The sequence below is a fragment of the Sciurus vulgaris genome, assembly GCF_902686455.1.
Source record: "Sciurus vulgaris genome assembly, chromosome: 11".
NCBI lineage: Eukaryota > Metazoa > Chordata > Mammalia > Rodentia > Sciuridae > Sciurus > Sciurus vulgaris.
The window spans coordinates 80,344,615-80,368,323 of NC_136472.1; the positions used below are offsets into that span (position 1 = coordinate 80,344,615).

General features: G+C 36.9%; 1 protein-coding gene across 2 annotated transcripts in view; it reads right to left on the reverse strand.

The window, feature by feature from the left end:
• RAB30 (RAB30, member RAS oncogene family) overlaps nt 1-23,709 on the reverse strand; it is an 81,115-nt gene that overhangs the window by 53,759 nt on the left and 3,647 nt on the right. The gene's annotated exons all lie outside the window — the stretch shown is intronic.

Below are 23,709 nucleotides of genomic sequence, written 5' to 3' on the forward strand. Positions count from 1 at the left end.
AAAAAAAAAAAAAAAATCTTCAATATCTCAGAGTTCACTTCCAGGCTCTTCAATAAACCAGAAGAGAGGAGGATAGTTTAATTTTGGATCTTTTCCCTGCCTCATTAAGCTTTTTCTCATTGCCAGAATAGACAGACAGATATTGGCTCTCTCCACTGGCCTTTCTATGAACCTCAAACAAATCTCTTTGCTTCCCAGAGTCTTGTTGTTTACTTTGAGTTTAACCAATAAAAATGGGTTCAACCTTAGTTGGTATCCTTGCTAAGAGATGATAATTTCACACTAACTGAGCTCTGGGACCCTCTGAGGCAAGGTCCTGCCATACTGTTCTCTGATCCCAGGCCCAAACAGCATCACCCACATTTTCTCCAGATTCCATTCCTGTAACGTCTGCTGCTGGGACCCAGCATGATCCTGAGTCACCACATGGCCCTTCTTGGCTGCCCCTGCCCTTTTGCCTGCTGGAGCACGTGACCCAGCATACCCACTGGGCCTGAAAATCAATCGCATGGTTAAAAAGAATCCTTTTCAAGATAGATGTATTTAAGATACAGAATGCTTCCACAATAAAATAAATCTGATTATCTCCTCACTTTGTTTCTATAAAAGTCATCTGACTACTCATTAATGTTTGTACTAAGAAAGGAGACCCACATGTGCCTTTTGAAGGCAAAATTTAATAGGAAGTTTGAGGTGATTCAAAACACAGTGGCCTACCTGATTGTTGTCAGGTATCTTTCAAAATAATTACACATTGATATTCAAAACATGACTATGTTGCTGTAGTAGGGTACAACATCTTAACTGAAAGTATGCACACTCATTCTCACTCTTCAAGGTAGAATTGACCATTCCCCTATTTCAGGAGCCTATGGTGCCTTGTAGACTTTGACAAGACGACCTGTAACTCTTCATTTACTCACTTGTTTGTATGATTGTCTTCCCACACCCCAATCCCCTTACTATTCCATGCCAGAAGTCCCTTGGGCGCAAGAATCCCATCATATTCTTTTTTGAACTCTCAGTGTCCAGCACACTGTCTGTCACACAGCTGGCACTTCATAATATAAGCAAGAGAGAGGAAAAGAAAGGATAGTGAGTGCCGTGGTTTGAATATTCTCTGCCTCCCCAAAGGTCTGTGTGTTGGAAGCTCAGTCCTGGGTGATGGCCTTGGGAGATGGTTTGGATCTTTAAGAGGTGGGGCCTAGTGGGAGGACCTAGAAGGGTGCTGTCCCACAAAGGGATCCCTGGTCTCCCAGAGTGAGTTCTCATGAGAGTGAGTTGCTCTCTGACTCCACAAGCACTCCCACCATTGCCATCAGCCACAGGGCCCTCACCAGAGCCTGAGTCATGCTGTTTGGACTTTTAGCCTCCAAGGCTGTGAGCTACATAAACTTCTTTTTCTTCATAAGTAAGCTGCTTCATTAAGTGTTCATTAATGAAAATCATACTAACACAGGCCATAAAGGGGACAGACAGTAAGAGCTAAGAAGCAGAACCTGAATCTTTCTTAGTCATTGTTCCCTGGCCTATGAATGGTTTTTTAAATTAATGAATTAACTGAAGAAACAAATTGAGCAGTAGTACCAAAGCATGAAAGCTGAGATCTTTGTTGTGGAGTAATAAATGTCATCTTTCATCAGTTCTAAAAACATTTTTTTTCCTTATATTTTGGCAGCTTGGAAATTAGGATGTATTTTACAATGGATGGCACCTTAGCATTGTGTTATAGTTTATATGGAAACTGAGTTTCTCTTTCTTTGTCAGTGGTGCGTCAAATAGTAGCACATGTTAAAAAGAATGGTATCCCAGATGCAATGAAATACAATCATTTGCTGTGCCTATGGCAAGGAACATTGGAAAGTTCACTATAAAACTGCAAAATTTTCCCTAAGAGGAAAAGGGAAGGTGACCTGTTTAAAGAGTGGCAAAAAGGGATGACTGTATCTCACAATGCCTCTCCTTTGCCCATAAACAGTCCAAGAGAGGCTCTCAGGGATACATCTATGCTAAATCGCTCAGCTCTCTGGTCTCTAGTGATTGGCTCACACTGGTCACATGATCTGAACGGAGCCAAACATTATTCTTTGTGATTCTCTACTTAGGTCAGTTCTTCTTCAGTGTTAACAAGAGTGAGATTTAGAATTCAGGAGTAAATTGGCAGCCATGATCCCTGCCATGGTAGCAGAGAAGCAATGATAAGAGACAGACTCTTGACAGTTTTCTGAGATCCTCTGTAGTTCAACCTGGTTTGATACTCACCAAACCTTTTCTTTTAATTTCTGGGCAAACAGGCCATATTTTTCAGCATCCTTTACTATTAGGTGGAGCCACACACTGATTATAGTGGATGGAATGAGGACAGAAGTGAGATAAGCCACTTCCAGACCTGGCCCATGGAAACCTCCTACATGAGATCCTCCAATCTCCTCCAATTGCAGATTAAAAGAAGAAAACTCAGAATGGAGGAAGAACTACAAGATAGAAGGTTCCTGAAACATTAAAACAGCCTAATCAGGAAGAGCCATGTTTATTAAAAGAAATAAACTTCATCTGTATTAAGTCTGTTTAGGCAGTTTTCTACTCTAATACCTCCTGGTTTCAGCTGATTCATTCCATAGTTACATAAAATATCTCAACATCCATCCCACAAATTCCCTCTTTATCAGTGAGAATTAGTTTTCTTTCATTTATAAGTTTTAACTAATATCCAGGAAGAATGAACAGCAATCATGTGAAGCAAAAAGAGTTGGAAGTTTGTAACAAGCATTTAAGGAAGACCTAAAAATATCTCAGAACACGGTAACAATTTCAACAATCTGATGACAATACACAAAAACCCTTTTCAGTTTCCAAGGGCTTCTAGCTTTGAGCTCATAATACTATGGTAAGGTACTCTCTTCCCCATTCTCTGCATTCCCAGAAGCCTGCAGGAAGTCCTAACAGCCCTGCTTTACTTACTAAGATGCCCTCAGGAGTTCTCAGTCATTCAGAATTCCAGCAAGCAAGATCCTCACCTATCATAAACAGCCAGCTGTTCCATAAATAGCTGTCCCAGAATTTATTGGGAAATGGATCCACATACAGCTCCAAGAATTCAAATCATTACTCTGGGGTAAATATAAATAGTTCTGGGAGTGAGTGTACAAGCTTGAACAGAGTTTTCAAAGATGAATATTCAAGAATCATCAAAGCTTCTTAGTAGCATTTACAAGGTTATAAATGAGAAGATTACAGAAATAAACAAGAGAATGATGCTATGAAAGTCTCCTTGGGCAATGATCAGATTTGGCAGGAACTGGGGCCAGTCATGACAGAGTGTGTGTCCTGCACAGTATCCAGAGAGGTTTCTCATGGAGCCAATTTGGTCTATCACAACAAACACTGACATTTGTGACACATTCTACAGGCTTGTTATAAAGCCCTTTTACACTACACATTCAATATTTGACACTCAGAATAAGAGAAGGAAGTTGGGATCATCATCAGTCCTTCATTTATAGCTGGGAAAACAGGCTCAATCAACTCAATGCTCATAGCTCCAGAATGTGTGACTTAGGCCAAGACTCAAGCTCCCAACTCCTGAACTCAGACCCTCTGTCCATTTCACTGTGGCTCAAACTCTGGAACACCAGGAGAGAGAAACAACCTGGATAGAGGAGACTTTTCCTCATTTTTGCAATTCATCAACCTATGTTAGAGGTTGGTTTTTCATGTTTCATGCATGATATATGGGAACTCCTTAGAGAGTTTAAAGGCCTGGGACAGATGCATGGCCTAACTCCAAAGTCAGCCAGAAAAACATGCCCACCAGGGACCTTGAGAGGGAAGGAAAGACCCTGAGGCAGATGATTAGAAGTGCTCAGACCCCCATGTGGTCCTGTGAGAATTTTGTAGGTGAAGGCCTCTGAGAACCACGTGACAAGGTTTCTCAGGACCCCAAAGATAGAATCTGGAGAAATAAGTTGAAACTATCCTTCATTAGGGAGGAAGATGGGATCGAACACATATACCTAGCTGTCCTTGATCAGCATTCTCTCAGATACTGATGAGTCACTTCTGAGAGACAAATTACCAAGACCAAATACTCATATACTACCTGGGGAAGAAAAGGGTGGGGGCAGTTAATGCTTTAGTAAGAGCCATTTATCCCTGACACTTGGTGCTGTACTACCTCAGAAGGATGACCCAGGAAGCTGGAGGAGCTATCTTTCCTGTAGTGTGTTAGAAAAATTTGAAGAACTGTTCTTCAAGATTAGTGTGACCCTGACCAGTGTGACCCTTCTGCATGGACCAGGGATGGGGAGACCTCATGCTTTGGCACAGTTCCTCCAGAAATACAAATGTGTAGGATCCTGGAAAAGCATGGGGTAGAGGAAGAGGCAAAGGCCTTGACTTTGACACACCTGATTTTGAACCATCATGCAGTCTTGCTAGCTGTGACCTTAAGCAAGACCCAATATCTTTGAGCTCAGTTCCCATATCTGAAAAGCAAGACTAAGAACATCTACCCTACAGAATTATGGAAAAGATCAAATAATAGCACAGTGCCTGACTTACTAGTTACTCAATTCCTTAGTATTTGAATTCTAATACTCAGTAATTCTAATTCCTAGTAATTCACTAGTCCTTAGTAATTTGAGAAAATCATACATCTCACCCAGAATCTTGGCCATTTCACTCCCTTCTTTAAAGCATAACCATCTGTGACTTTAATTGTAAACATCTTAAATAACTCTTGGTCCTTGGGTCTCTTACTAGTATGCTCCAGGCTTCCTAAATCCCCTTAAAAATAATGTAACCAACTTTATAAATTAACTTAAATTAACTTTATAATCTTTCTCCAGTCTGAAAGGAAATCCCAGGCTGGGGTTGTAGCTCAGTGGCAGAGTACTTGCCTAGCATGTGTGAGGCACTGGGTTCAATTCTCAGCAGCATCACATAAAAAATAAATAAAAATATTGTGTCCACCTACAACTAAAAATATTTTGAAAACCTCATATTCAGTACATAACTGCACTTAACTGTCAAATCCAATTAAACTTTTCACAAAAATGAAAAGGAGTTCTGAGTTCAAAAAAATTTACTATTACAATTATGTAGTATGTTCATGACCATAGGAACGACAGGAAGGATGAGGTTCTTGTGGTCTTCTATAGTATCTTCTGGGCTTTAGGATCATTTTCTTATAACATCCTCTTATCAAAGACATGGTTAGGTGCTCCTTCTCTATGCTCCAGTGTCCTCTGTACATACCATTACCAGTGTTATGACCGTAATGTTTCTGCTCCCCTCACTAGCCTATAATCTCTGTACAGGCAAGAAGAGTACCGCCAAATCTCAACTGCCAGTATCCACCAGCAGAATATGTGGTATATAGTAGACACTAAATTAGTGCTTGATGAATGAATGGAATTTTTAGATCTGGGAGAAACTTTAGCAATAATCTGGTTTAATACAAATCTTCATTCACAGATGAGGAAACTGAGCCCTGGGGACGTCAGATAACTCAGCCAAAAGACCCTCAAAGCAGCAAGATGACAAGGGGTGGCAGTCATCTGCCAACTGGACTTTGAGTTCGAAAGCAGATGTCACTCCACACTCACCCACAAAGGGAGGCAGTGTAGCTAAGTGGACATAGCATGGGCTCCAGGCCAAGTCTTCCTTTTCTGCCACCTACCAGTCATGTGATTCGGGGCAGGTTTCATCTGAGTCACAACTGCCACATCTGTTAATTGAGCTATTAATAACTCCAGAGTTGCTGGGGGTATTAAATCTGCTGACATACATAAAGTGCCTAGCATAGAACCTGGAAGAATGTGTTAAATAAATGTTTACCAAATGAATCATGAGTGAGTCCCTGTCCAGAGTACTACAATTTCATGAACTTGGTTTAGACTTTGCTCTTAAGACTGCTGACGTATGAGTTACCTATGATTATAGAGCCATGCCCTTGGAGAGGCATTACTTGTGAAGGTTGGACCTCAAAGTTGCTCTACAACTTTGCTCTCTATTCCCTTCACCTGACTTGCCCTTCCTACCTTCCTCCTTGCCACACAAATCTTACCGTCTTTTATTTTCTGGCCATAGTTACCCTGTCTAGGAAGTCATCTCTAATCCCTATGACACTGGTCCTTCCTTGCCTCACTGATCACATTCCAACACATAGTAAAGTGTGCTATGGTTTGAATGTCTGTGTCCCCCTCCAAAATTCATATTGAAACTTAATACTCAATCCTACAACAGTAAGAGGTGAGATCTTTAGTAGGTGATTAGGCTATGAGGCTTCTGCTCTCATGAATGAATTGGTGCCTTATAAAAGGCACTTGAGGGAGCAAGTACGCCCTTCCAGCATGGGAGGACACAGCAGCAAGGCACTATCTTGGAGGCAGAGAGCAGCCCTCACCAGACGCAAAACCTGCTGGTGCCTTGATTTTGGCCTTCGCACCATTCAGAACTGTAAGAAATAAATTTGCATTATTTATAAATTACCAAGACTCAGGTATTTTATGGTAGCACAAATGGACTAAGACAGGGGGTATATCTGTTTGGCTTTTTATATTTGTGCAACTAATCTCCAGGATTTTTTCTTTTTTTTTTTTTTTTTTTTCAGGATTTTTTCATTTTGCAAAAATAAAACTCTATACTCATTAAAAACTTCCCATTTCTTTCTCATCACGAGCCCTATTCTACTTTGTTTCTATGAGTCTGAATACTCGAGATACCTCATATAAGTGAAATCACACAGTATTTGTCCATTTGTGATTGACTTATTTCATTTGGCATAATGTTCATCCATGTTAGAACATGTGACAGAATTTCTCTCCTTTTTAAGGCTGAATGATATTCTATTGTATGTATATATCACATGCTGTTTATTCACACATCAATCAGTGGACACTTGAGTTGCTTCTATCTTTGGCTATGGTGGGATAATGTTGCTATGAGCATGGGGGTATGGGGTGTATCTATTTTACCTCTAATTGAGTATGAGCTCCTTAATGATAAAAACTAAGTCTCAGTCATCTCTACAGTATCAAGGTGCAAGACATGTACTGGGAACTCAGTGAATACCTTTCAGGTAAATGAGATTGGACTCAGTTCTAAAGGTAAAGTGAAAAAATAATCATCTTCCACACAAAATTTCAAAATGCATAGCAGAAAACTCAGTCCAGCAAGACAGTCTTGCTTTCTGGTCCTGGATCTGCCTCCTAATAATCAAATGATCTAAGACATGTTACTTTAGCTGTCAGAGATTCCATTTCCTCATGTGGTTTCTGTCACAATTAAATGATATAATTTATGTAAAGCCGTCAGCACACTGCTTGGTACATCATAAAATTGTTTAAAATATTTGCAGGATTATTATTATAAAGTTATATAATAAAAATGACTTATTATACAGTCATTTCACTTACTGGCCATAACTTCAAAAGCAAAAAGTGTACAGAATCCTAAAACCAAACAAATTTATAATAGTCAAAAAGAAGGATAGTCCTTCAGTAATAACAGTAAATCCAGATGGGTGTCACTGAATTTGGAATCTTAAGTTACAGTTGCAGCTCCAGGAGCTGGAAATTTTTGGTACTTCAAAGAGACAAGGTAAAATGTCACACTGAGGATCATCTCACCAAAGTAGCCTGTCCAAGATCTGATAAATGATTTAAATCAAGATTGAGGTTATTCATTTTTGCACTTGGATTAAATCTATTTAGAATTTAATCATTCACATATTGAGGCTTTCAGCAGAAAGATGAAAAATAAATAGGTCTTTATTACTATTTCAGACAGAAGTATTTCTTTCAGCCTCTCTCAAAAGAAATAGAGCTCTCTATCCCCTTCACAGTTCCTCTAGGACATGAATTCCTTTTGAGGTTACTACATGAATTTTCCAGACTAGTACCATTTCTTTTCCAAAATTGCTCTTAGAAAGCAAAATTCTTGAGTATTGAAAGGAAAAGCTTATTCAAGTTCCCTTTGTCTGCCAAAACAATTAAAATTTGGCACAGCTAATTAAAATGCCTAGGGCAAAATCAGAAATGTGTGTGGGGATGGGAGACAGGGAGAGGAAGAACAGGAGAAAGTACGAAGCAGTTACACAAATGCTAGAACCGACCCATATATGGCCCACATGGAAAGTGACCATAACCCCTAGCTTTCCAAGTACTATCACAACTTCATGTAAATTTCACACTATTCTGAGATGATTTCTTAAATGGATAAGTAACTGTGATTTGATGCATGTGCTTTTGTAAGACTTTGCAATTGAATGAATTTACAAGTAAGGGCGAAAACTCTTTGTCAGACCTTGAGTCCTGGTTATGGATTCAGAATAGTATTGCCATCACAGTGGGTCAACTTTATTTTGCCTCTCACATAATAACTAAGCATTATTGTCAGCCTCGCCCATCCTGGGATGCCCACCTGTACCTTCAAGGAAACTGGTACTATGCTGAGACCTGAGCCTCATTTAATCCTCACAACCACCCTATTCCCTAAGTATTGGCATCTCCCCTTCCTCTATTTTTATCTTTTTGTTTTTAATTAATTTCAGACATGAAAAAAGTTGCAAGAAATTTACTAAGGATTTATATATACCCTTCACCCATATTACTCAAATGTTAAAATTTCAGATTTCTCTTACGGTCTCTCTCTGTGTACATAGATATTGCTTACCCCTAACTAAATACTTAGTATTTCCTAAAACACAAGGACATTCCCTTATATTTTTCACAGCACAACTATCAGAATCAGGAAATTAATATTTATCCTAAATTATTCTCTAATTTCAATCCTTATTCAAATCTTAACAACTGAGCAAACAGTATTCTTTATGTCCAAAGAACTATAAGTTTTCTCTTGTCCAAGAATCAATCCAGGGGCTGGAGCATGGCTCAGTGGCAGAGTACTTGCCTAGCATGTGTGAGGCCCTGCGTTTGATCCTCAGCACTGCATATAAATAAATAAAGTAAAAGATCCATTGACAACTAAAACAAAATATTTAAAAAAAGAATCAATCCAGGACCATGTGTTATATCTAAGTCTTTAACTGTCTTTTAGTCTCCTTTAATCCAGAAGCAGTCTTTCATATGACCTTGACACTTAAAAAATAACAGAAAAAAAATTTTGTAGACGGTTTCTCAATTTGAGTTTGTGAGGTATTTCCTGTGATGAGATTCAGGTTTTACATTTTTGGCATACAAACTAATGTGTTCTTCTCAGATGTTCATTTGCCCATTATTGATATTAACTTGGATCACTTAGTGAAAGTGGTTCTTCCTGCTTCTCCCCTATAAAGTTATTACTTTCCCTTTGTAACTAATAAGCATCTTATGAGGTGATACTGTAAGACTAGACATCCCCTCTTATAGATAAGGAATTGGATCCTTCAGAAATCGTGACTTGTTCAATGTCACACAGCTTGAATATGAGAGAACACAAATTCAAATTCCAGTTTATGGGCTCCCATACTCGGGCTTCTCAAAGCATCCCTCTACCTTCTAGAGCAGCCACCAATGGCTGAAGCAGACTTGTCTAATGTCCTCACCATGCTTAATGAAGAGACCAACATAAAGACATCATGGTCCACAGAATTCTGGTCCTAAGAACAAATGTGGGGCTGCTGCAGACACTACTGCCCCCACCCAGAGGTCCTCTCTAGGGGCACAGCTGCTCCTGACACCACTGCCACAGGCACCTAGAGGTCTTTTCTCTGGGCACGCCTGCAATCTGCACTGCTGCCACCAACACCGCTGCCCCCAATGCCACTGGTGCCCCCCCCCCCAGATCTTCTGGGTATCACTGCAGCTACAGCTGAAGTCACCACCGCTGCTGGGCCAGACCCCCCACTTGCTCTCAATACCACCAGACCACTTCAGCTCCCGCTGACTGCAATGTGGCCAAACCTGGATATCTGAAGGCCAGATTGGTGGGATAGTGACTGGGTTTGCCAGTCTGGGCCAGGCAATCCCATGAGAAGCCAGAGACAGGACTGAGAAATTTTTGAACATGGACAGAGACAGTTCAGTTTTCCATCAAGATTTATTTTATTTTTTTTCTTCTCTAACATCTCTACCACCATATTTGGAGTAAGGTATTTTTCATGCATCAGTTTGTTGAGGACAGTGATACATGCATGGTGTTTTGCAGTTCTGTTGTATATTCTTATATTTTTAATTTTTTTCTCTTTATATGTATTCTTCCTCTCACTTGCTGTTTTCCTGCATTTCCTTTCTATCTTTTCTCCATATAAGAGCCAGTCTCTGTTGGTTCCTCCTCTACTCTTCTCATGGATTTTTACTTCGAGTTTCTCTTTTTCTTCCTCATGAACAGCATGTCCTACACTATTTCTGTTCTCTCTTTGTCCACCATTTGAAATTATAAGCCCTTTTGGCAAATTTTCTGTTTATATTGTAGACTGTGATTGAACTCATCATTTCTGTTTATAGCAAGAAAGCAGTGGACACCTTGGTGGGAGCTATTAGATTTAAGGCTGTGTATTGTTTACACTGGGTGCTGTTGATATTGGTATCCCTTTTAAAGTGGGGTACTAGAAAGCTTCAGGGATAGTAGAGATCTACAGGGTAGAATCTGTACTGCCTCAGATCTATACACCTAGATGGGAAAACACACAAGCAACATGAAAAAAACAAGGGAACACACCAAAATGCCCCCATAAGAGAATCTACTAACAACACAACAAAAGAAATGTCTGAGAAGGAGTTTAGAATGTACATAGTTAAAGTGATCTGCAAAGTAAAGGATGGTAAAAAGAGTGAAATCAAAGAGAAAATATAGGAAGTGAAAGATCATTTCCATAATGAGTTAGAGATTCTGAAAACAAAACAAAGCAGAAATCCTCAAAATGAAGGAGTCAATAAACCAAATTAAAAATCCAATGGAACGCATCACCAACAGACTAGACCATTTGGAAGACAGAACCTCAGGCAATGAAGACAAAATATTTAATATTGAAAATAAAGTTGACCATGCAGAGAAAATAGTAAGAATCCATGAACAAAACTTCCAAGAATTATGGGATAACATGAAAAGCCCAAATTTAAGAGTTATAGGGATAGTTGAAGGAACAGAGAAACAAACCAAAAGAATGCACAATCTTTTCAATGACATATCAGAAAATTTCCCAAACCAAAAGAATGAAATGGAAAATCAAATACAAGAAGCTTACAAGACACCAAATGTACAAAATTACAGCAGACCCACACCAAGATACATTATACTAAGAATGACTAAAATACAGAATAAGGATAAAATCTTAAAGGCTGTGAGAGGAAAAAAGCAAATTATGTATAGGGGAAAACCAATTCAGATCTCAAATGATTTCTCAACACAGATCCTCAAAGCTAGGAGGTCATCAAACAACATAATTCAAGCTCTGAAAGAAAATGGATGCCAACCAAGAACTTTATATCCATCAAAATTATTTCAGATTTGAAGATGAAACAAAAACTTCCATGATAAACAAAAGTTAAAAGAATTCACAAATAGAAAGCTGCACTACAGATCATTCTCAACAAAATACTCCATGAGAATGAAGTGAAAATTTTTAAAAAAGAGTGAAAACCATCAAAGGGAGGAATTACACTAAAGGAACAGTCAATCAAAGGCAAAACTAAATCGAATTAAAACCCAGAAATAAGCCAAAATGACAGGGAATACAAATCATATCTCAAAAATAACCTTGAATGTTAATGGCCTAAACTCATCAATCAAAAGACATAGACTGGCAGATTGGATTAAAACACAAGACCTAACAATATGCTGTCTCCAAGAGACTCACCTTATGGGCAAAGACATCCACACAATGAAGGTGAAAGGATGGGAAAAAACATATCACTCATATGGATTGAATAAATAAGCAGGGGTTTCCACTCTCATTTCAGATAAGTGGACTTCAAGCCAAAGTTAATCAAAAGGGAGAAAGAAGGACATTTCATACTACTTAAGGGAATTAAACATCAGCAAGACAAAACAATTATAAATATCTATGCCCCAAAGAATGGAGCATCTATGTACATCAAACAAACCCTTCTCAATTTCAAGAATCAAATAGACCACAACACAATAATACTGGGTGACTTTGACACTCCCCTCTCACTACTGGACAGATCCTCCAAACAAAAACTAAAGAAATTATAGAACTAAATAATACAACCAATAATTTAGACTTAACAGACATATATAGAATATTTCCTCCACCAACGAGCAAATACACCTTTTTCTCAGCAGCACATGAATCCTTCTCTAAAATAGACCATATTTTATGCCACCAAGCAACTCTTAGTAAATACAAAAAAAATGGAGATATTACCCTGCATTCTATCAGATCATAAGACTAAAATTACAAATCAATGATAAAATAAAAAATAGAAACTAATATATAGAGATTAATACATAATTGAATGATGAATGGATAGAAGAAATCAAGGATAAAATTTAAAAATACTTAGAGGTAAATGAGAATACCTGTACAACAAACCAAGATCTCTGGGACACTATGAAGGCAGTACTAAGAGGAAAGTTCACTGCATTGAGCTCATTTACTAAAAGATAAAAAGTCAACAAATAAATGACCTAACATTACATCTCAAAGACTTAGAAAAAGAAGAACAAATCAATACCAAAAACAGTAAAAGACTGGAAATAATTAAAATCAGAGCTGAAATCAATGAAACTGAAACAAAAGAAACTGAAAAAATTGATAAAACAAGAAGTGGGTTCTTTGAAAAAAATAAATAAAATTGATAATCCCCTAGCCACACTAAAGAAGAGAAAAAGAGAGAAAACCGAAATTACTAAAATACATGATGAAAAAGGAAATATCATAAAGGACACAACAAAAATACAGATGATAATTAGAAACTATTTTGAAAATTTATACTCCAGTAAAATAGAAAATATTAAAGACATTGACAAATTTCTAGAGACATATGACCTACCCAAACTGAATGAGGAGGTCAAACATGATTTAAACAGAACAATTTCAAGTAATGAAATAGAAGTTGCCATCAAAAGCCTACCAATTAATAAAGCCCAGGATCAGACAGATTCTCAGCCAAGCTCTACCAAACCTTCAAAGAATTAACTCCAAAACTCCACAAATTATTCCATGAAATAGAAAAGGAGGGAACCTTTCCAAACTCATTCTATGAGGCTAATATTACCCTGATACCAAAACCAGACAAACATACGTCAAGGAAAGAAAACTTCAGACCAATATCCCTCACAAACATTAATGCAAAAATTCTCAATTAAATTTGGAAAAATCACATACAAAAACATATTAAAAAGATAGTGCACTGAGATCAAGTGGGGTTCATCCCAGGGATGCAGGGTTGGTTCAACATACAGAAATCAATAAACATAATGCATCATATCAATAGACTTAAAAACAAGAATCATATGATCATCTCAATAGATGCAGAAAAAGCATTTGGCAAAATACAGCAATCCTTCATGTTCAAAACACTAGAAAAACTAGGGATAGTAGGAACATACCTCAACATCATAAAAGCCATATATGCTAAACCCAAGGCCAACATAATTTTAAAAAGAGAAAAATTTAAAGCATTCCCTCTAAAAACTGGAATAAGACAAGGATGCCCTCTTTCACCACTTTTATTCAACAACATTGTCCTTGAAACTCTAGCTAGAGCAATTAGAAGAAAGAAATTAAAGGTATACAAATAGTAAAGAAGAATTCAAACTGTCACTATTTGCCAATGACAATATTCTATATTTAGAAGATCAAAAAACTTCTAGAATTAATAAATGAATTCAGCAAAGTAGTAGGATATAAAATCAATACCCATAAATCAAATGCATTCCTATACATCAGTCTTGAATCTACTGAAAGAGAATTTAAGAAAACTACCCCATTCACAGTAGCCTCAAAAAAATAAATAAATATTTGGGAATCGATCTAGCAAAAGAGGTGAAAGACCTCTACAATGAAAATACAAAACACTAAGGAAAGAAATTGAAGAAGACCTTAGAAGATGGAAAGACCTCCCATGCTCCTGGATAGGCAGAATTAATATTGTCAAAATGGCCATAGTACCAAAAGTGTTACACAGATTTAATGCAATTCCTACTAAAATTCCAATGACGTTCTTCATAGAACTAGAAAAAGCAATCATGAAATTCATTTGGAAAAATAAGAGGCCCAGAATAGTCGAAGCAATCCTTAGCATGAAAAGTGAAGCAGGAGGCACCACAATACCAAACCTCAAACTATACTACACAGCTTTAGTAATAAAAACAGCATGGTATTGGCACCAAAACAGACATGTAGACCAATGGTACAGAATAAAAGACACAGAAACAAACCCACATAAATTACAATCATCTCATACTAGACAAAGGTGCCAAAAGCATACAATGGAGAAAAGATAGCCTATTCAACAAATGGTGCTTGGAAAAATGGAAAGCCACATGTAACAAAATTAAATTAAACCTTTATCTCTGACCCTGCATGAAACTCTACTCAAAGTGGATCAAAGACATAGGCACTAGAACAGAAACCCTGCAACCACTAGAAGAAATAGTAGACCCAAATCTTCACCATGTTGACCTAAGATCTAACTTCCTTAATAAGACCCCTAAAGCACAAGAAGTTAAATCAAGAATCAATAAATGAGATGGACTCAAACTAAAAGACTTCTTCTCAGCAACAATCAATAATGTGAAGAGAAAGGCTATAGATAGGGAGAAAATCTTTACCACACGCATAAGCATATAAGATAATAAATCATTAATCTCTAGGATATATAAAGAACTCAAAAAACTTAACACCAGTAAAATAAATAACCCAATCAATAAATGGGTTAAGGAACCGAAGAGATACTTCACAGAAGACATAAAATCAATCAACAAATATATGAAAAAATGTTCAACATCTCTAGCAATTAAAGAAATGCAAATCAAAACTAAAATTTCATCTCACTCTAATCAGAATGGCAATTATCAAGAATATAAGCAACAATAAATGTTGAGGATGTGGGGGAAAAGGGACACTCATACATTGCTGGTGGGAATGCAAACTGGTGCGACCTTACGGAAAGCAGGATGGATTCCTCAGAAAACTTGGAATGGAACCACCGTTTGACCCAGCTATCCCACTCCTCAGTTTATACCCAAAGGACTTAAAATCATCATATTACTGTGATACAGCCACATCAATGTTTATAGCAGCTCAATTCAAGATAGCTAAACTATGGCTACAACCTAGGTGTCCTTCAACAAATGAATGGATAAAGAAAATGTGAGATATATATATGTATACATATATATACACACCACACACACACACGTACCATGGAATATTTCTCAGCCTTAAAGAAGAATGAAATTATGGCATTTGCTGGTAAATGGATGGAGTTGGAGAAATTATGCTAAGCAAAATAAGTCAAACATAAACAACAAAGCCCAAATGTTTTCTCTGATATAGGGATGCTAATTCACAATGGAGGGTGGGGGTGCTAGGGAAGAATAGAGTTATTTTAAATTAGCTAGAGGAGAGTGAAGGGAGGGGAAGAGATATAGGGGTAGGAAGAACAGAAGATAAGAGTGAAACAGACATTATTACGTCACGTACATATTATTACTGCATGACGGATGTGATCCTACAATACATACCAAGAGAAAAATGAGAAATTTACTGCATTTATGTATGATTTATCAAAATGTATAAATGCATTCTACTGTCACGTATAACTAATTAGAAAAAATAAAAAATTAAAATAAAAAAAAAAGAACAAATGTGATCCTAGTTACTGTCTCTAGAGCTGCTATTAAAGTGCAAGAAGTCTTGAGGCCAGCACTTACATCCAAACTCTCTACCCTCTGGGCAATGAAGCTGAGAGCATACTGGAGGAGAAAAAGTCAGGTCGTACTTAAAAACCTACAATGACTGTGTGTCCTTCAGGACACCAGGCTGAAAGTGGAAAACCTGGAATTTGTCTCTACCCTTGGACCATCTCTCTGTATTCTGACCCTTCAGCTGGCCACCTGAAAATGTCTTTCTGAGCTCCCATTTCTAATTTTTAAATTTACTATTATTTTGGAAGAGATATTATATTGTTAATACACTGATATGGTGCTGGGGTTGTGGCTCAGTGATAGAGTACTTGCCTATGTGTAAGGCAATAGGTTTGGTTGTCAGCACCACATAAAAATATAAATAAAATAAAGATACTGGGGCCCATCTACAGCTATATATATATATATATATAACTACACTGATATGGTTAAAAAATTTATGTGACACATTACTAGGATGGTCATAATCATAAACGCAACAGATAATCACAAGTGTTGTCAAGGAGGTGAAAAAATTTGGAACTCTTACATATTGCTGGTGGGAATGTAAATGGAATAGCTGCTTTGTAGGTGGACAGAATACTTTTATTTTTATGTGAGGCTGAGGATCGAACCCAGGGCCTCACGCATGATAGGCAAGCGCGCTACCACTCAGCCACAACTCCACCCTGGAATAGCTGCTTTGTAAAACAATTTGGCAATATCTCAAAAGGTCAGAGTTACCAGTTGATCCAGTAAGTCCACCCAATAATTAATTATATGTCCACTAAGAAATGTGTATAAAACATTTACAGCAACATTGTTCCTAACAGTAGAAAAGTAGGAATAATCCAAACGTCCACCAAATGCTAAAAGGGCACATAAAATATGGCATGTCTATGCAATGGAATATTATTTGGTAATAAAATGTTAGGGAGCACTGATACATGCTATGTCATGTATGAACTTTGAAAACATTATGCTAAATGAAAGAAATTTACAGAAGACCATACATGGCATTATTCAAGTCATATGAAATATACAGAATAGGCAAATTTACAGAGATAGGAAGTAAATTACTGATTACCTTGGGCTGGAAGGGTGGGAGTAAGGAAAATGGCCACTGATGATAGTGGGTCAAAGTTTTCTTTTGGTGATGAAGAAAATGTTCTAAAGTTGATTGTGGGGAAGATTGCACAACTCCATGAACACATTAAAAGGCATTAAATTGCATACTTTCAATGGGTGACTTGTGTGGTATATGTGAATTATATCTCAATAAGATTATTTAAAAACCAACACTACATAAAATAAAATTTCCCATTTCTGTACACACATATACATATACACATACATTATCCACCTCTTACACTCTGTGATGTAAACCAATTTTTATATCCTTCCATGGTTTCTTTGTGCAAATTCAAATATATTTATCTATCCTCTACTTCTTTCACAAAGTGTGCACTGTTCTGCACTTCCTTCTTTCACTTAATATATCCTTGGAGACTGTATTCCATATCAGCACCTAGAGAACACCCTGATTCTTTTTTATAGTTTCAGAGCTTTCCCTTATGTAAACATATCCACTTAGTTGACTAGTCCCCTACAGTTGCACACTTAGGGTTGTTTGCAATTATTGCTATTAGCAACAATGATGCAATGATTGTGCTTTCTTTTAACTTCCTTTCAGCAGGTGGCATTCTGTTCCCGGACACCAGGAGGCAGTGTGGAGTAGAAGGAACCACTTCACAGAGTCAGAACTGGGTTTGCAAATGGTCTCTTCTGCTAACTAGTTGTTTAACCCCTCACATAGCTAGTTATTTGTGCTTTCTGGGACTTAAGTTTCCTCATTTGTATGGGTAACATATCTTTACTTTATCAGAAAGCTTTAAGATAGGCTCCCCTAGCTAAATTTGAGAGAATCTAAATATCAAAAAAAGTAAGGGGGCTGGGGATATAGTTCATTTGGTAGAGTGCTTGCACAAGGCCCTGGGTTCAATCCCCAGCACTGCGAAGAAAAATAAATAAATAAAATAAAATAAAATAAGGGGTGGGAGGATTGATAATGGATTTATGTAACACATTTAATTATAAAGAATACATGAGTCCAAGTGACAGTTTTTTAAATTGTGGGGAATGGGGAGGGTAAAGTGTGGTGGCACATACTTGTAGTCCTGGCAACTCACAAGGCTGAGGCAGGATTGCAAGTTTGAAGCCAGCCTCAGCAACTTAGCAAGACACTCTCACAAAATTAAAAAGAAAAAAGTCTGGGGATGTAGTTCATTGGTAAAGGAACCTGGGTTCAATCCCCAGTATGGGATGGGGAGGGGTCGGGGAAAGAGCTCAATGATCAGATTATAAATACAGAATAAAAAATTAGAAAAATTTTCTCTTATAAATACCAATAGACCTAAGCTAGGATTATTAATAGATATTACAACCATTGAATGAAAGTTTTGAGGAATAGTCCATTCAAATAACCTCAAGATATCACCTAACAGATAATTTTATTAATTACAAAGGGAAAAGGGTGCCTTTTCAATAGAGATATAGCCATAATTCCTCAACCAAATGCTCAAACCTCATATCACCAGTGGTGTTACAAACTAACATCATGTGTCACCTATCATGCAAAAGGAGGGATACAACATTGTCTAGGGGAATTGTTACCACAAGTGGTTAATCTGAGTCTGATAATGAAGAAAACAACTGGACAATTTCAATTTCTATCCACAAAACAACAAACTTATTTTTATCAACTTTTAGCTATATTATTAATATTATTATTATTATTATTATATGTGTGTACTGCTGGGGATTGAACCCAGGATTTGATGCCTGTGAGGAAAGCACTCTACCAACTGAGCTATATCCCCAGTCCATCTTCTGTATTTCATATATTTCTGCTCCTATTCTTATTTTTTCCTTCCTAATTTGAAAATAATTTGTTAATCTAGCTTCTTTCTGATATAAGTACTTTAAGTTATAAATGTTCACCTGAGTACTGCTTATCCCAGAGATTCTGATATTTTAAACTTTTATTATCACTTAGTTCAAAGCACTTCTTATTTACTTTTCCTGTACTTTCTTCCTTGACCTATGAGATATTTGTAAGTGTGCCATTTAATTTTGAAGCAATTGGCATGTGGAAGAGGGCTTCTATATATCTTAAGGTGACTGATTTCTAATGGAATAAATCGTGCAGGAAACACAGTCTACATGATTTCAAATTAAAAAAATAAATGGAAATGGTTTTTATATTGACTGTATTGGTTACATGTGTCAAAACTGATCAAATTGCATACTTCAAATATGTACATTTTACTGTACTTCCATTTTACCTCAATAAAGCTATGGAAAAAAACTACTTTAGGTGTTCAAAATTTTCAAGATCATAAGACAAACAAACAAAAAAAAAAAAAAAAAACGAGGTACAGGTCTGGAGTTGTAGCTCAGTGGTAGATCACCTGCCTAGCATGTGTGAGGCATTAGGTTCGATCCTCAGCACCACACAAAAATAAAAAAAGGCATTCTGTCCATCTACAACTACAAAAATAACAGAAAAAAAGCAGAGGTACTATGCTATAGTAGAGAAAACTAAAGATCACAACTTGTTTTATTTTTAAAACTTGTAAAGATTATAAAGGATATTAGGGGGAAATCTGAAAAATATTGTTTCAATGTAACAACGAATAGTTACATGGAAGAAATTCCTTATTCTTAGGGAATATAGGATTAAGTGCTCAGAGATAAAGTGTGGGGATGTCTGCAACTTATTTCCAAGTGCTTTATTTAAAAAAAAAAAAAAAGTGTGTGTGTACTGATGTACAGAAAGAGAAAGCAAATGAATTTAGAAAAAAAAAGCAGGGGTGTTCACTGTACTACTTTTGCAATTTTTCTATAGGTTTAAAAGTTTTCCAAAATAAGTTGGGGGGAAAAAATCAAATAAAATGTGAAAGCTATATCACATAGTTAATGCTACAGCAGTGCAGGTAATACTTCAGTTAACTCAGCAGGTCAAAAGAAAACTCCCTTGGTACCTGAGATAACATGGAAACAGACCCCCAGTCAGTCCTGACTTCATGAAGCTTATAGTTTCAGTTGGAAGGCAAAGCAAAAACAGGAAACATCTAGAGAAGCAGAATAGTTTTGGGTTCCAAAAAACTTACCTAAGGTCTGCATCTGCATTTACTTCTTTATTTATTTACTGCTAGGTAACTTCAAAACAAACCCAAGTTATTTAGCCTCAGAACTGTTTCGTAATTTGCATGTAAAAACACAGCTAAGATCTACAGCCTACCATTGAGAGAATGAGACAGCAAACACAATATACCTCCATAGAGCATCTTTTAGTGACGACCCTCAAGGCCTTGCATTTAGCTTATCATTAATGACTCATGAGCCTCAAAATTTCTTCCCCAAGTCCTCTATTAGGGCAGAGTGAGTAGCTGATAGCCACTCCTAAGCTCACACCTAATGTTCCAGGAAAAAAAATGCCAAAATATCTGCCTTATTATTGCTTCTACTAAAATTCACAAAGATGAAAATTCAGCCTTTAACCGCCTATCAGTTTTTAAATGGAGCTTAAATTCCCCCTTTCCATTGTGGCTATGTGACTGAATTGCAGAGGAAGTAAGCAGAGCAGGTTATTTTCATCTCAGGTTTGAAGATGTCCTCATTTTAGTGAAGTTAACCATAACTGAAAAATAAAATTTTTCTTCAAATTTTTCTGGGGAAACCCCTTGACTGCTTCATTGTTTCAGTTTACTTTTTAAACAACAGGCTATGTTGTAGGCAAGGATGATGAATTCAATTTCTCTCTCCAGATTTCTAACTTATTTACACATCAACCTTTATTACATCCTCACAAAAGACAACAGAAACTCTGTGATTCCATTTTAGGTCATTCTGTCTACCCTTCACAAGTTTCTTCCCTTAGAGAGTACAGCCAAAGTGACTTATAGACTTGGCAAAGGTATAAAGAAATAGAACTCCCAAACATTGCTAATAAAAATTTACATCAGGGGGCAATTTAAGGGAAACATTGTGCCCTTTGACTCAGCACTGATGCCTCTAGAAAAGTATCCCATGGAAATACCTCTACAAGTTCATAACAAAATGATGTTCACTCAAAGATTCACTGTGGTACAATTTCCAACAGTTGTTAAACAGCTAAGTTATAGTAATACCTGGGGGAAATGCCCAAAGCACACCAGGCAAAAGAGAACAAGTAAAATGATACATATTACAATATTATTGGCCTATGTATAGGGGAAATGATACAACAAAACCTGACAGTTGATTATTTTTGGTGTACAATTATAGAGCACTTTCCCAACGTAGTTTCTTGAATATTTCTGCAATAAATTTTAATTAGTCTTGTGTTATTTCTAGAATTAAAAAACAAATTTAAATATATATTTAGATATAGATGTGTGACCATTCCCATCCTTTCCTCCTCATTTTGGAAATAGCTAATGTCCCACCTGCATTACTACTTCTAGTAATATCAAGGTCAAGATGCCAGTCGTAGACGTTTGCAATTTCAGAAGGACTAGCTTGTGTCTAGAATGGACATAAAAAGGACATACAATATCCCAACAAAAGGTGTCCTAGCTCATAGGCTGATTAAATACTTGCTATGACCAAGAGGATCACTGTCTTCTGAAGCAGCTTTAGCTGTCTTCTGGCTTTGCTCTGATGTTCCTGAAGACCATTCAGAAACACAACTGATGGACACACTAATATCCACACGTCAGACTAAAGTGTGAAACTGTCATCACCTCCAGGAAACCTACCATTGTAACTGACTGCCTCATGTGCAGCTCCCATGCCCATTCCTCAGCCATCCTCAAACACCCTTTATAACAAGGCTTTCTTTTTTTTTTTTTTTTAATATTTTTTTAGATGTTGATAGATCTTTATTTTATTCTTTTATTTATATGTGGTGCTGAGAATCGAACCCAGTGCCTCACACATGCTAGGCAAGCGCTGTACCACTGAGCCACAACTCCAGCCAGCCCCTAATAAGGTTTTCTTAAGAGTTTAGGATCCAATGAAGTTTTACCTGTTGCACTTAGTTGTGTTACTTTAATGTCAATCAGTCCCCCATATCTTTTTTGTATGTCTTTCATAACATTGACATTTTTTAAGATTCCAGGCCAGCTGTTTTGCAGTATGTCCCACAATCAGCATTTGTCCAATTATTTCCTCATGATTAGATGTAAGCTAAACATTTCAGGAAAAATTCCACATTGGTGATGTGTACTCCCCTTGCTTTACACTGTCTCATTACACTGTTATTTCTTTCCTCATTTCTCACTATGGGTTCTAAACAAGCATCACCCAATAAATAAAATGTTAAAAACCATCAATATATATGATGTCAAAAACAGCTGCCATGGGCAGCACCAGCTATACCAGGCAAAGTGTCAGACATTTAAAATACATTCTCATTTAATTCTCACAATTTTACAAAGCAATGAGGTTCAAAGAGGACAAGTAATTTGCCCAAAGACACACATATAGTGATAGAAAAATGCAAGAATGTACATGTGAATTTCAGCACATGAACACACACACACACCTATGTTAGACTAGTCTTGAGGAAGCCTACCTAGTTTTCAAGGTTTGGTGTCCTATAAAGAAGACTGAAAATAAAGTATCTGTAACCAGGTGTGGTGGCACACAACTGTAATCCCAGCAACTTAAGAGGCTGAGGCAGGAGGACTGCAAATTTGAGGTGAACCTCAGCAACTTAGCAAGGCCTTGTCTCAAAATAGTTAAAAAAAAAAAAAAAAAAAAAAAAAAGAAAGAAAAGAAAAGAAAAAAGGGACTGGGGATAAAGCTCAGGGGTAAAGCACCCCCCTCTGTGTATAAAATAAAGCTCTATACTTGGAAATATTCTTATTTAATAATGAGTCACATTTCTACCACAGTCAAGAAAATAGGGCAATGGTTCCCTAAATTATTATTACATTGTGATGTTTTGTTTGTTTGTCTTGTTTTTTCCTACTTTGCAAGAAAACAAGAAAAACGAAGACAAGATAGGGAATTTTTCACAATGCTAAATACATTTTTATGAGATGAAATTGAGACGAGGCATTTTTAAGAATTTCTTTTTTTTAATTTATTTTTATTGTAAACAAATGGGATACATGTTGTTTCTGTTTGTACATGGAGTAACAGCATACCATTTGCATAATCATACATTTACATAGGGTAATGATAGAATTTCTTTACTACAAGAAAAATAACTTAACAGCCCACCCAATTTTATTGTATTGTGTGTGATTTTACTTATCAAAAATCTGACTTAGTGGGTTCAATCCCCAGCACCACAAAAAAATAAAATAAAAAATAAATAAAATCTGACTTAGGAAACTATGCAATTAGAATGATTTTCGAGAAATTAACTTGAATCAAGGAAGTTAAGCCCACAAAGAAACCAGAACTGAAATATTTCTGAATTTCCCCTAAAAGTAATCCACAAAACATCTCAAAGGTTGCAAGTCCCTAGGATGGATTTGTTAAAAGCACTTTCCATTTGACATTTGCATTATTACTAATTGCCCTCTTCTCATGTGTTGATATTTCCTGCTTTTGAATAGGTCCTTAGAGACTTGGTCGACAAACATTCACAGTTCCTAATTTGTAGGAGACACTCTCTTAGGTGCTGGAACCACACTCTGGAGAGCTGTTTCTTGCCTTCATGTCTAAGGTCAAAAGCCACCTGCCAATTTGTGGACATCGCCATCCACAAGAAAGGACACCTGCTGTAGGGCTGCACTCTCCTAGCATTGCCTAAATACCTCTCCATGTGTGATTATTTGTTTATGTTTGTCTTCCTCACTTCAGTAAAGTCCTCCAAAGCAAACACTATCTTAT